Source organism: Bubalus bubalis, chromosome 1 (genome assembly GCF_019923935.1).
Source record: "Bubalus bubalis isolate 160015118507 breed Murrah chromosome 1, NDDB_SH_1, whole genome shotgun sequence".
Lineage (NCBI taxonomy): Eukaryota > Metazoa > Chordata > Mammalia > Artiodactyla > Bovidae > Bubalus > Bubalus bubalis.
The window spans coordinates 175,909,590-175,922,081 of NC_059157.1; the positions used below are offsets into that span (position 1 = coordinate 175,909,590).

Consider the following 12,492-nt stretch of genomic DNA (forward strand, 5'->3'; position numbering starts at 1 on the left):
GTCCGACTCTGAGCGACCCTATAGACGGAAGCCCACCAGGCTCCCCCGTCCCTGGGATCCTCCAGGCAAGAACACTGGAGTGGGTTGTCATTTCCTTCTCCAATGCCTGAAAGTGAAAAGTGAAAGGGAAGTCGCTCAGTCATGTCTGACTCTTAGTGACCCCATGGACTACAGCCTACCAGGCTCCTCCATCCATGGGATTTTCCAGGCAAGAGTACTGGAGTGGAGTGCCATATGTTTAACTGGTATGTTTTCTTATTCTATGACTTGCCTAATCTTTTGTTCACTTTTCTATGGAATTGCTTTTCTATTTCTTATTGATTTTTAACTGGTCTTTGTATATCATGGACACAAACATTTTATTATTTTGTTGCATTTTTTTTTTCAATCTGTCTCAGCCCGCCCCACCTAGTGTTTGTTTCTAGACTCAGAGAGTGGGTCCTGGTTAAACTGATCCTGCATCTCATTCTGCAATAGAGGAGAGAGTTTTCCTGAGAAAAGAGGTCTTTCTCTAAGCGCACAGACTTCTTCAAAGTAATCTTTTTCAGGGAATGGGTTAGAGAGTAGGTAAGAGGTTCCCCCTCAGTTCCAGCCAATTCTTGATGTGGATATGTGAGTGCAGGCTTTATGGTGCCAGATCCTCAGATTTTTCAAGAAGAAACTAGCAAACCAGGTTTTCATGTAAAATGTCCTTATAACTATATGCCTGTCTATATACATTAATACAGTGAGAACCCAACAGTACACCTTTGACCTCAAATCACTGCTGGGACCATCAGTGGTCAGCAGCCCAGCCCTGGGAGACCTGCACCCAACACACCAGAAGCCCTTTGAAAAATTGGGATCTGGAACCCGGCTGGCTTCCAAAGTGTGATGCCAGCAGTTGACAGCAGAGGGCACTCCAACTGTGGACTCCTTAGAGTCTAAAGTGGGCTTCCCCGGTGGCTCAGTGGTAAAGAATCCACCTGCCAATGCAGGAGATACAGGTTTGATCCCTGGGTGGGGAACATCTCCCGGAGAAGGAAATGGCAAACCCACTCCAGTATTCTTGCCTGGGAAATCCCATGGACGGAGGAGCCTGGTGGGTTACAGTCCCTGGGGTTGCAAAAAAGTCAGACACAACAACTAAACAATAACAACAGAGTCTAAAGTAGACCTTCAAGCAGCAGACAAGTCCCACTGACACATCCCCAAGTGTAGGAAGGAGACCAGTTGTGCTGGTGTCTATGCCTCTCAGACAGCGGGTATCTGACACTGGCCTGAGGAAGTGGTGAGGGGCTACAGGGCAAAATGGAAACCACGGATATTGAGAACCTACCCTCTGTCCTCCCATTCTATGGTTATGGTGACAGGATGTCCCCTGGAGTAGGCGTCTAGGGCAGTCTCCTTTGGCCTGTTCCTGTGTTTTGCATTGCATACCTGTCGTCACTTGTGCCACCACGCCTTGTGTGTGCTGTGGCACAGGGGACACAGCAGAGGTGACGGCTTCCTAGCGCTACATGATCTAGTGGGTCTTAGAACACAGCCTATCTCCTAGCAGGCACTCGGAAACTCTTGGCGCTATTGAATGTCAAACTGTGGCCCAGTAAAGGGAGAGTGTGTGGGTTCCATGCATGGAAGGTCTTGGTCAGCTGAAGATGGAGTCTTTAGCTTTTGGCATTACTGAGAAGGTGGATCCGGGTGCATGTCAAGTTCATTTTCCCACAACAGCCCTGCAACAGATAGCACATGTGCACACACACACACACACACACACACACGTGGGCGTGCACAGAGCTACTTTTTATATACTTCAGGGAATTGAGTTGAGAAGCCTCCCAGCCCTCACACTTGACGGAACTTGTGAAGACATGCTAGCAACTGCGAGGCCCTTTGGCTGAGACGTTTTAACTAAGTTGGTTCTCATAATGACCTGCTAGGTAAAGTTTGGGCTTCCCAGGTGGTGCTAATGGTAAAGAACCCGCCTGCCAATTCAGGAGACATAAGAGATGCAAGTTTGATCCCTAGGTGGGAAAGATCGCCTGGAGAAGAAAATGGCTACCCACTCCAGCATTCTTGCCTGGAGAATCCCATGGACAGAAGAACCCGGTGAGCTACAGTCCATAGGATCAGAAAGAGTTGGACACGACTGAAGCAACTTAGCACGTAGGTAGTTTATTTTCCCCACTTCATAGAGAGGGTAAGTGACTTCCTAGGGTTACACAGCCTGGGAAGGTGGAATATAAGTGCGTCTTTGACTCCACAGTCTGGATTATTCTCTGCCTTTCTGCAGGAAGTCCTGGAGGGAAAAGGGTGCCCTGGCCAGGAAAGCTTGGGAACAAGGCTTCCCATGAGAGCTGGTGGCTCACAGATACTCCTGCTTGGGCCAGGAGTCCCTGGAGTCCCTGTCCACCGTTTTTGTTTTTTTTTTTAACATTTAAAAAAATTGTGGTAAAATGCACATACCATAAATGTGCACTTACACATTTACAATTTACATTTACACATTTACGATTTTAGCCATTTTCATGTATACCATTCAATGGCATTAAGTACATTCATGTTGTTGTGCAACCAGCTCCACCATCCACCTCTCTAATTTTTCCATCATCCCAGACTGAAACTCTATATCCATTAGACAATAATTTCCATTCCCTCCTTTCCCTAGCCCTGGCAATCACCATACTACTTTCTGTTTCTATGAATTTGACTATTCTAGGTACATTATATAAATGGAATCATATCATCTATGTCCTTTTGTGCCTGACATTTCATTTAGCATAATGTTTTCATGATTCACTCGTGTGGTAGCATGTATCAGAATTTCATTCCTTTTTAAGGACTTATATATATGTGTGTGTGTGTGTGTGCATATATGAATGTATATATAACATTTTGTTTTCTGTTCGTTAACGGACACTTCGGTTATTTCCACCTTTTGGCTATTGTGAATAATGTTTTTATGAACATGGGTGTACAAATATCTTTTTGAGTCTCTGCTTTTAATTCTTTACTGTCTATACACAGAAGTAGAATTGCTGAATCATATGGTAATTCTGTGTTTAATTTTTTGAGAAGTGACCATTTTCTTTTCCACAATGGCTATGCCATTTTACACTTTCACAGCAGTGTACAGGGGTTCTAATTTCTCCACATTATTGCCAACACTTTTCCCCATGCAGTTTTGTTTTGAATATCCCCTCACACAGCTTGGTAGCTGGGGTGGGAAGAAGGCTTAAAGGGGGGAAAAACAAACAAACCCAGAAATCCGAGTCTCAGTAAAACAACAAATGGCTATAGGAAGGGGTCAGAGACCATTAACCAAAAGAGCTTTTTATGGTCCTGGATTTCCCAACTGGATTCCCGGGGCTGACCAGATGGTTAGGGGTTGGGGGGAAAGTGGTGGCCATCTGAACAGACCTGGGATTTACTCAAAGGACTAGCATGGGTTCGGATCAGAAACCAAGTGGCTGCGTGCGTGCTAAGTCGCTTCAGTCGTGTCCGACTCTTTGCGACCCCATGGACTACAGCCCCCTTCCCAGGCTCCTCTCTCCATGGGATTCTCCAGGCAAGAATACTGGAGTGGATTGTCATTTCCTTCTCCATCAGAAAACAAGAAGGTCCCTTTAGTTTTGTACTGGTGGACCCCAGCATTCAGCAGGTCAGGCGACTGTACCAGGTGGGGTGTAGGGGGCTGTGTGTGTGTGTGTGTGTAGACGGGAGAGAGTCCCTGCTTCTCAGCAAGGCCTGGGAGCCACTCACTAGGATCCTGGATTTTCCTGAAGGATTAAACGTGGCATTCCCTCCTTCCCGCTTCCGTAACGGACCTAAAAATAGCTTGTCCCGGAGGGACTGGGGAGAGGCTCCGCCCCTCCTTGGGGTCGGGTGGGGTGGCTCTCGCGGGAGCAGGAGGCAGCGGAGACCCCAGCCTCCAGCTGCGGGCGCCCAGAGGTTTTTCTGTGCCCCCGGTCCCGCAGGTTGGCAGCAGGTGGCCGGGCGGCTCTGCCCGGCGCCGTTCAGAACCCGAGCTGCCGCGCCGGGTAGGGGTGGGGGGGCCGGGGAGCGGAGGAAGCATCCCAGGCCGGCGCGGCGGCGAGGATTCCGGGAACAGCCTCGGTCCAGGGCGGTGGAGCGAGTCGGGAGGCGGGGCCGGGGCGGAGGGGCGGAGCCGCTCTCTAGCGACCTCTGCCCACTGCCTGGGTTCCGAGGACCCCCAGGTGAGCCGGGCCGCGTGGGAAAACTATGCCCGGAATTTGGCCCTAGCGGGAGCGGCGTGCAGTCCAAGTGACGCGAGCCTCGATCGCAGTAGGCTCAACAGCAGCGCCTCCGACGCCCAGCGGGGTCCGGCGGGGAGCTCCGCCTCGGGACGCACCGCCCCTTGCGCCCGGCGGCTTCCCCATCCCCGGTGCCTGGCCCACTCCGGACCGAGGTACTCGAGGGCGGGGGAGAAGGAATGACTGAACCCGCAGGACTGGGCTTCCCTGGGAGGACGGCCTCGGATTTTCACTTTTTGGAAAAAGTAAAATGATTGGGGTGGGGGTGGGGTTGCTGCTTTGCGTTCTGGGGGATCTTCTAGTAATGAGGTGATGTAAAAACAAACGGATTAGCATCTCTGGTTCCTCCGCCTTGCTTCCCGAGGCTGGAGTGTAGGAGGAGGCAGCAACCATGTTTTTCGTTTGGGGTGGCTGCAGATAAAAGCCCAGGGGAACTCGCTTAGTACCGGACAAGTGTCCAGGAGGCCCGTCAGAGGAGGGGTCCGGGACCTGGGAAGGAGTTATCCAGGCCTGTTCCTTAAGGCCCTGCCCCTGCAGGGTCTCTTGGAACGTTTCTAACCAGACTTTGAAGAGAGGCCTGATGAAGGGGCGGTGCTCTGACCGGCCTCCCACAGAGGCAGACTGGGTGGGTGGTCTTTCTCTCCTTTGCCTCAGTTTCTCACACCTCCTCCTGGGGCTGAGGACTGGCCAGTGAGGACAACCCCACCTAGAGAAGGCCGGTTCTGCAGTCAAGTGGCCGATAAGAGGTATTCCGTCGTCTCTGTCAGCACCAATGCTCTGGAGACGTTTCCCTCACGTGGAAATCTTTCTGGATACCATCCAACTTGATAAGATGGTCACATGAAGCTATTTGCTTTAGGTGGAAACAGAAACCTGAATTCACTTGTGCAGCATAACTGGGTTCTGCCAAGGAACTGAAGTTTGGTCCAACTTCTTGGTTGCTCAGCTGAAACTGACAGAAAGAGGGAAGGAAGTAACTTGATGGGCTCTCCTTGTGGGCCCCTTGCAGGGAGGGCCAGTCCTGATCAGCAGGCTAACCGCTTGCAATGCCGTCTGTCACTGGACCTCCTACCTCTAGGGAGGATTTTAAGGGGATCTGGTGTCCCAGGATCTGAAGTTGTAAAAACTCTACTGAGAAGCAATGGCTTCTCCATGGAGAAGAAAAACACCAGTATGTTCTAAGAAAGAAGAAAAAAGTTGATCAGTCATGTCCGACTCTTTTCGACCGCATGGACTGTAGCCCGCCAGGTTCCTCTGTACATGGAGTTCTCCAGGCAAGAATACTGGAATGGATTTCCACGCGCTTCTCCAGGGGATCTTCCTGACTGAGGGATCGAACCTGGGTCTCCTACATTGCAGGCAGATTCTTTACCATCTGAGCCGCCAGGGAAGCCCAGTATGTTCTAAACTGCTGTTCTTTTAGATGTGAAAAGTTGTGTTGGTTTTTGACGGTTTTGCACCTGGGAAGATAAATCTTATCAGTATGTAGTCATGTCTAAAATACTTCAAAGAGATGTCAATCAAATCCTTATCTCCCATTTTTATTTTATATTTTACTTTATTTATTTATTTCTATTTTTTGACCGAGCTGCGTAGCATGCGGGCTCTTAGTTCCCTGACGAGGGATCGAACACATGTTTACTGCAGTGGAAGTGCAGTGTCTTAACCACTGGATCTCCGTGGAAGTCCCATCCCATTTTTATTTTAAAGACAATTCTTTTGTGGCAAACTTAAAATAAGCTTTAACCAAAACAAGGAATCGTCTCTTAAAAATTGGAGATGTTCTATAAAGGGAGAGCTGTGTGCCTGGTGGAGTGGATCTCTCTCTTGCTACATAATGGGCAAGAAAGACTGAAAAGGGGAGGGAAGTCTCCTTTTTTTTTTAGAAAAAAGCAGAAACAGAGAGCAAGCAGAACAAGGTCTGTAATGGTAGTGCTCCAAAAGTGCTCCTGGGTCACTCTTGTCTCCACTGGGGTCTTTAGTGCTCCCTTGCCTACCATGTGTGCACAGCCTGTTTGCAAACTCTGCCAGGGTTTCCTTGGCAGCCAGAACAATTAGTGCTAATGACACACCTGAGTTCCCCTGGGGCCTGCACTGCCAAGTTAGCTGGTAGTCAGGGCAGGCTTGTAAATGATTGCCAGGCAGTTGCCTTGGAAGCTTGGCTCCTCCAAATGCTCCTCTTGGCTTGACAGCATTCTTTAAAAAAAAAAAATTGTCGAGAGGTTGTTTCTTATTTATTTTTATTTTTGTCTGCACTGGGTCTTCATTGCTGCTCGCGGCCTTTTTCTAGTTGCAGAGCCTGGGCTCTAGGGCACGTTGCGGTGTGTGGGCTGGTCCAGGGATCAAACCCCAGTCTTCTGTGTTGGCAGGTAGATTCTTAATCACTGGACTTCCCTGGTAGCTGGTAAAGAATCTGCCTACAATGCAGGAGACCCTGGTTTGATTCCTGGGTCGGGAAGATCCCCTGGAGAAGGAATAGGCTACCCACTCCAGTTTTCTTGGGCTTCCCTGGTGGCTCAGACAGTAAAGAATCCACCTGCAATGCCAGAGATCTGGGTTAGATCCCTGGGTTGGGCAGATCCCCTGGAGAAGGCTACCCACTCCAGTATTCCTGCTTGGAGAATTTCATGGACAGAGGAGCCTGGAGGGCCACAGTCCATGGGGTCACAGAGTTGGACATGACTGAGTGACTTTCACTTTCGCCTCTTAATCACTGGACCACCAGGGAAGTGCTGGCAGCATCCTTGAAGAAGCAGAACAGACAGCAAGATGGCATTGGTGGTGGTGTACACTAATTGTTAATTTATGTTAAAAAAAAATCAGAATTTTATTTTGAAAAAATAAACTGGTCGTTTTTGTGGAAACCATCTTTGACAGTTGATAGGTGGCAGGTTTCAGAAGAATTTTAAAGTTTCCAGGAGTTGTTTCACTGAGAGGTGGCTCCCTTTTGAGGTAGTGAGCATCCCATCATTGGGAGTGTGCAAAGATAGGTGGTAGATGGGCTTGCCATCTCAGCTGTGAGGCTACTCCAGGTAGAAACTGTCTCTTCAATGATGAATGATTTGGAATGCTAGCATAAATATCATTCTTTTGGATCCCACTAGTTAATGATAGTGGTCTAGTATTGGGAAGTTCCTGGGACCCCATTGAAACATCTAGAGATGGTTAATAGTTCCTGATTTCCTAATGATGGGGAGTCATTTTTGCTTTGCATTTCTGTTCTCAGGTGTGGGAAAGCAGTCTGCTGATAATTCAGTTTGAAGAAAACACAGCGTTCCTGCCTCTGGGGTGTGTGGTCTCCAGGTAACCAGAAGCACTCTCACTTGGCTTTGTCTTCCGCCCATCTGAACCAGGATGCAAGCTGAGGAGCTGAGTTGTGTTTGGCTAAATTCTACAAGGAGACAGGGAAACGTTAGGGTCTCCAGCACTGATCTGTTATGATGTGCTGTAAACTCTTTCAGTCCTTGCCGTTTGATCAAGAAATCTCAGGTATTATAATTTACAAAATGGGAAAGGATTTTTGTATTATCATCATCACCAATGGGAGGTAGTTTGGCAAAATTCAGAAGCTTTGGACTCAGAACTTGATTTCGATCTTGGCTTCCTAACTTGGTAACTGAAGGACTCGGGGCAGGTCCCTTAGTCTCTCTGAGCCTCAGTTTCTACATCTATCAGATGAGGCAAATCATAGCCACATACAAGGCTGTATGATGGTTAGAAATAGAACTATAAAATGCTGGCACAGTGCCTGGCACATGGGTAGTTAATAAGTAATAGCTGCTGTCATCTTAATCAACTTCAGATTTCCACAGTTCTGCTCACCTTTTAAAATACATAAATAAATTTTTCTGTGCTAGGTCTTCACTGCTGTGCGTGGGCTCTCTCTAGTTGTAGCAAGCAGGGGGTCTTCTTTAGTGCGGCACTTGGGCTTCTCATTGTGGTGGCATCTCTTGTTGTGGAGAGTACATGGCCTTCAGCAGTTGCACCTCTTGAGGTCTAGAGCTCCGGCTCAGTAGATGTGGCTCATGGGCTTAGTTGCCCTGCGGCATGTGGAATCTTCCTGGACCAGGCATCAAACCCGTGTCCCCTGCATTGGCAGTCAGATTCTTAACCAGTTGACCACCAGGGAATTCTGCTCATCTTTTTATGTCAGAGCCCTGGGACTTCTGAGAACTGGACTCTTAGGGTTTCAGTGACAAACAAGGATGATACTTTTGTGGTTCAGTAAAAACTCACGAGGGGCTTCCTAGGTGGTGCAGTGGTAAAGAATCCGTCTGCCAATGCAGGATAGGTGGGTTCAATCCCTGGGTTGGGAAGATCCCTTGGAGTAAGAAGTGACAACCCAGTCCAGTATTCTTGCTTGGAAAATTCCATGGACAGAGGAGCCTGCCGGACTATAGTCCATGTGGTTGCAGAGTCAGATATGGCTGAGCATGGCACACAATGCAAAAACTCATGAACACAGACCCCCTAATTCAGTATTTTCTTAACTGGGATTGGGGCTGCCACCTTGGGTATTTACAGAGTGTGCTCAGAGTGTAAACACGAGGGTTTAAGGGCTGCTTAGGAGGCCAACTAGAACACAGCTGTTACCTCTTGACAGTCAATGTGTACCCTGGGGCATCTCCCTGATGAGCCTACACCCACCCATAAGGGTTCCTGCATGCTAAGCTTTCATTAGCAGCCTGGGGGATTAGGCTGAGGACACAGATGGTCAACAAATCGAGCATTTTACTGTCCAAATGGCATTTCTCTCCAAGGAGTCCAGATTAATTTACCCTAACTCAATTCTTGGGCTTCCCTGGTGGCTCAGTCAGTAAAGATTCCGTTTGCAATGCTGGAGACCTGGGTTCAATCCCTGGATTGGGAAAATCCCCTGGAGGAGGGCATAGAAATCCACTCCAGTATTCTTGCCTGGAGAAAACCCACGGACAGAGGAGCTTGGTGGGCTACAGTCCATGTGGTTGCAAAGAGCAACCAAGTACAATTCCATTCTTACTCTTTGTCCTAATTCTTTTTTTCCTTTTTTGATAGGAAAGTAGGATTTATTGGTGGGCATGAGTAAGGAGGGGACAGTGCCAAGGCTCTCATGAGTGTGGGGTCTGCTGTTTGTCCAGAGGGTTGTGATTAGGGATATATTTGACCTCTGGGATGAGCCATGTTTTCATATTCATCTGCATCAAACTTGAACTCAGCCTTGCAGAGGGCCTCAAGGCTCCTCGTTCATGTGCTCCTTGTTCAATCACATATATATATATATATATATATGCATACAAAAGTTTTTCTACTACACTTGATAAAGGCTTGAGAAGAACATCAGAAAAAAAAAAGAAGAGATGGAGAAATTGGAGAGCATAAACTTAATGAAATTGGCGCACTGAATATGAAATAGAAAAAGTGAAATAAACTAAATAAAAGTAAAAGATCATCATATAGTGCAGTTGTTTTTAAACATGACTGCTCATTAGAAACATATCTGGAGCTCTGGAGAAAATAAGCAATACCTGAGCATTAGCATTTTTCAAAAAATTTCAAGATATTTCTGATATGCATCTGGATTTTAATAAATGATTACAGGCTTTTCTATTAGATCCTAGTTTTGGTGAGATGGAGTTCTATAATTTTTCTGTTGATCAATAATGATACAATGGTATTAAGTGAGTAATAATTACATAATTACAAGAGTAAGAGATGTTTGTCAGTTTTCATAATCAATAGCCAGACAAAAATTAAAAGACAATTATAATTGCAAGCCATAATGGGAACACGATTAACTTAACACTATAAAATAATTACATACAGTTATTTGGGGGCGTCAAGCAGAGTGATGTGGTAATTGGAAGTGCATACTTACACATGTTTTTATCTACCCAGTAATTCTGTGTCTTTTGGCTGGTGCATTTAATCCATTTACATTTTGTGTGTGTGTGTGTAGCAGAGTTTTATTAAAGTAAGAAAAGGGACAGAGAAGGTTTCTGACATAGACATCAGAAAGGGATTGGAGAATGCCCCCTCACTAGTGATAGCAAGGGAGTTATATACTTTTTAATTAATTATTACAATAAATCAAAAGAATGTCTCAAGGTTGTAAAGATCTTACTAGACCCACTCCCATAATTTACATTTTAAGATAACAGGATTAGCTGGAAGGTTTTCAGGAAGGAGAAACTGTCCTCAAGCAGGATACATTGTTGTTATATAATCCTTGCTGCTAAGTCACTTCAATCGTGTCCAACTCTGTGCAACCCCATAGACGGCAGCCCACCAGGCTCCCCCGTCCCTGGGATTCTCCAGGCAAGAATACTAGAGTGGGTTGCCATTTCCTTCTCCAATGCATGAAAGTGAAAAGTCAAAGTGAAGTCGCTCAGTTGTGTCAGACTCTTAGCGACGTCATGGACTGCAGCCTACCAGGCTCCTCCATCCATGGGATTTTCCAGGCAAGAGTACTGGAGTGGGGTGCCATTGCCTTCTCCGATATAATCCTTAGTATGGAGTTTATAAACTGAGTTGTTTGTTGTGTTATCATCAGTTCCAGGCTTAAAGAAAAAAAAAGTTTTATGTGACTAAGACTAAGGAATGTAGAGGAAAAAAAAACATTTGTTCTTTCCTCCTCCTTGAGAGTCCCAGACCCCTCTCTTCTCAGGGACCCCTGGTAATCCATTTACATTTAAGGTAATTATTGATATGTATGATCCTACTACCATTTTCTAAATTGTTTTGGGTTTGCTTTCTGTAGGTCTTTCCCTTGTCTTGTGTTTCCTGCCTAGAGAGGTTCCTTTAGCATTTGTTGTAAAACTGGTTTGATGATGTTGAATTCTCTTAACTTTTGCTTGTCTGGAAAACTTTTGATTTCTCCTTCAAATGTGAAGGAGAGTCTTGCTGGGTAGGGTATTCTTGGTTGTGGGTTCCTCCCTTTCATCACTTTAAATATATTGTGCCATTCCCTTCTGGCTTGTCGAGTTTCTGTTGAGAAATCAGCTGATAGCCTGATTGGGAGTTCCCTTGTATATTATTTGTTGTTTTTCCCTGGTTTCTTTTAATATTTTATCTCTGTCTTTAATTTTTGTCAGTTTGATTACTATGTGTCTGGGTGTGTTCCTCCTTGGGTTTATGCTTCCTGGGACTTTGTGCTTCCTGGATTTGTTTGACTATTTCCTTTCTCATGTTCTGGAAGTTTTCAGTTATTATCTCTTCAAATATTTTTTTCAGGTCCTTTCTCTCTCTCTTCTCCTTTTGGGACCCCTATATTGTTGGTGGATTTAATCTTGTGGAGGTTTCTTAGGCTGTCTTCATTTCTTTTCATTCTTTTTTCTATATTCTCTTCTGTGGCAGTGATTTCCACTATTCTGTCCTCCAGGCGATTTATCCCTTCTTCTGCCTCAGTTATTCTTCTATTGATTCCTTCTAGTGTATTATTCATCTCTTGTTTGTTTGTTCTTTAGTTCTTCTAGGTCTTTGGTAAACATTTCTTGCATCTTCTTAATCTTTGCCTCCAATCTTGTCCCTAGATCCTGGTTTATCTTCACTATCATTATTTTTTTTCTGGAAGGTTGCCTGTCTCCCCTTCATTTAGTTGTTTTTCTGGGATTTTATCTTATCCCTTCATCTGAGACATAACCTTCTGCTTTTTCATCATGATTAACTTTCTGTAACATGGTTTTTGTTTTAGCTGCTTCTTGCTTCTTCTGTCTGCCCTCTGATGGATGAGGCTAAAGAGGCTTGTGTAAGCTTCTTGATGGGAGGGACTGGTGGTGGGAAAAACTGGGTCTTGCTCTGATAGGCAGGGCCTTGCTCAGTAAAGCTTTAATCTAATTATCTGTTGATAGGTGGGATTGTTTCCCTTCTTGGTAGTTGTTTGGCCTGAGATGACCCAGCCCTAGGGTCTAAGGGCTCTATGGTAAGGTTAATGGTGACCTCCAAGAGGACATTAGGGAAAACCACTAGACCATTCAAGTATGATCTAAATTGAATCCCTTATGATTATACAGTGGAAGTGGCAAATAGATTTAAGGGATTAGATCTGATAGAGTGCTTGAAGAACTATGGACAGAGGTTTGTGACACTGTACAGGAGACAGTGATCAAGGCCATTCCCAAGAAAAAGAAATGCACAAAGGCAAAATGGTTGTCTGAGGAGGCCTTACAAATAGCTGGAGAAAAAAAGAGAAACAAAGGTAAAGGAGAAAAGGAAAGATAAACCCATTTGAATGCAGAGTTCCAAAGAACAGCAAGGAGAGATA

The 12,492-nt window shown here is 45.9% G+C and overlaps 1 protein-coding gene across 9 annotated transcripts in view; it reads left to right on the forward strand.

Moving 5' to 3' along the window:
• Window positions 1–3,832: 3,832 nt before the first annotated feature.
• The window catches only part of DZIP1L (DAZ interacting zinc finger protein 1 like), a 74,897-nt gene continuing 66,237 nt past the window's right edge, over window positions 3,833–12,492 (forward strand). For 7 of the 9 annotated variants that reach the window (XM_044946788.2, XM_044946777.2, XM_044946794.2 and 4 more), the window contains exons 1-2: window positions 4,203–4,408; window positions 7,480–7,556. The gene's annotated coding sequence lies outside the window, so the exon portion shown is untranslated. The other 2 variants (XM_044946779.2, XM_044946784.2) reach the window with 2 other exon arrangements.